Genomic DNA, 2,500 nt, shown 5'->3' on the forward strand with positions numbered 1-2,500 from the left:
AAAAACACTACCAAACACCAACACCATCAAACACAACCAAACACCAACACCATCAAACACAACCAAAAACACTACCAAACACCACCAACACAACCAAATGCCACCAAACACAACCAAAAACATCACCAAAACACCATCAAACACAAACAAAAACACTAACAAACACCATCAACACAACCAAATACCACCGAACACAACCAAAATACCATCAACACCAAACACAACCAAAAACACCACAAAAAAACATCAAACACAACCAAGTTTCACCAAACACAACACCACAATACCATCAAAACCATCAAACACAACCAAAAACACTACCAAACACCATCAAAACAACCAAAAACACTACCAAACACAACCAAAAACACTACCAAACACCACCAACACAACCAAATACCACCAAACACAACCAGGTTTCACCAAACACAACACCACAATACCAACAACACCATCAAACAACCAAAAACACTACCAAACACAACCAAAAACACTACCAAACACCATCAACACCATCAAAGAGCTACACACGGAACACAGAGCTACACACACAAAACACAGAGCTACAACACACAACACAGAGCTACAACACACAACACAGAGCTACACACGGAACACAGAGCTACACACGGAACACAGAGCTACACACGGGAACACAGAGCTACACACGCAACACAGAGCTACATACACAACACAGAGCTACACACACAACACAGAGCTACACACACAACACAGAGCTACATCACACAACACAGCTACACACACAACACATAGCTACAACATACAACATAGCTACACACACAACACAGAGCTACAACACAGAGCTACACAACAGAACACAGAGCTACACACACACCACAGAGGTACACAGACATCACAGAGCTACACACAACACAGAGCTACAACACACAACACAGAGCTACAACACACAACACAATGCTACACAACAGAACACAGAGCTACACACACAACACAGAGCTACACACACAACATAGAGCTACACACAACACAGAGCTACACACAACACAGAGGTACACAGACAACACAGAGCTACACACACAACACAGAGCTACACACAACATAGAGCTACACAGACAACACAGAGCTACACACACAACACAGAGCTACACACAACATAGAGCTACACAGACAACACAGAGCTACACACACAACACAGAGCTACACACACAACACAGAGCTACAACACACAACACAGAGCTACAACACACAACACAGAGCTACAACACACAACACAGAGCTGCACAGACAACACATAGCTGCACAGACAACACATAGCTGCACAGACAACACAGAGCTACACACGGAACACAGAGCTACACACGGAACACAGAGCTACACACGGAACACAGAGCTACACACACGGAACACAGAGCTACACCACACAACACAGAGCTACACCACACAACACAGAGCTACACCACACAACACAGAGCTACATACACACAACACAGAGCTACACACAACACAGAGCTACACACAACACAGAGCTACACACACACCACAGAGCTACACACAACACAGAGCTACACACACAACACAGAGCTACACACACACCACAGAGCTACACACACAACACAGAGCTACACACACAACACAGGGGTACACAAACAACACAGAGCTACACACACAACACAGAGCTACACACACAACACAGAGCTGCACAGACAACACAGAGCTGCACAGACAACACAGAGCTGCACAGACAACACAGAGCTACACACAACACAGGGCTACACACACAACACAGGGCTACACACACAACACAGGGCTACACACAACACAGAGCTACACACACAACACAGGGCTACACACACAACACAGGGCTACACACAACACAGAGCTACATACACAACACAGAGCTACACACATCACAGAGCTTGAGAAGTACAAAACAGCATGTAAAAAGTAACCACACCAACAACCAATACACATTTACAAACACACACTTACACACACACACACACACACACACACATACACTTAATAATACAAAAGAAATCAACACAATTAGATAGAGAGAATAAAATATAGGAAAGTGTGTGTGTGTGTGTGTGTGTGTGTGTGTGTGTGTGTGTGTGTGTGTGTGTGTGTGTGAGTGAATAAAAACTGACATTGCACACTAAACTGAAACACTAAAGCAGGCAGTAACATGTCCCTCTCACACACACACACACACACACACACACACACACACACAGTCTCTCTTCCATTGAATCCCTCATGGCTTTGAATCAGAAATCTCATCATCTTCAACAGCACCATCTTCATCTGATCAGACGTGTTGATTTGGTGTGTGTTGAATGTATGCATGATCAGACGTGTCTTATGTGATAAGATGTGTTGATTGGATGTTTGATTAAACGTGTTTTGTTGTATGATCAGACGTGTTTTGTTGTATGATCAGATGTGTTGCTTGGATGTGTGATTAGACGTGTTGATTTGTTGTATGATCTGACATGTTGATTGGATGTGTGATCAG

General features: G+C 43.7%; 1 protein-coding gene across 5 annotated transcripts in view; it reads left to right on the plus strand.

Moving 5' to 3' along the window:
* dennd2da (DENN/MADD domain containing 2Da) overlaps positions 1–2,500 on the plus strand; it is a 38,029-nt gene that overhangs the window by 29,510 nt on the left and 6,019 nt on the right. The gene's annotated exons all lie outside the window — the stretch shown is intronic.

The sequence above is a fragment of the Silurus aristotelis genome (assembly GCF_946808225.1).
Source record: "Silurus aristotelis genome assembly, chromosome: 11".
Taxonomy (NCBI): domain Eukaryota; kingdom Metazoa; phylum Chordata; class Actinopteri; order Siluriformes; family Siluridae; genus Silurus; species Silurus aristotelis.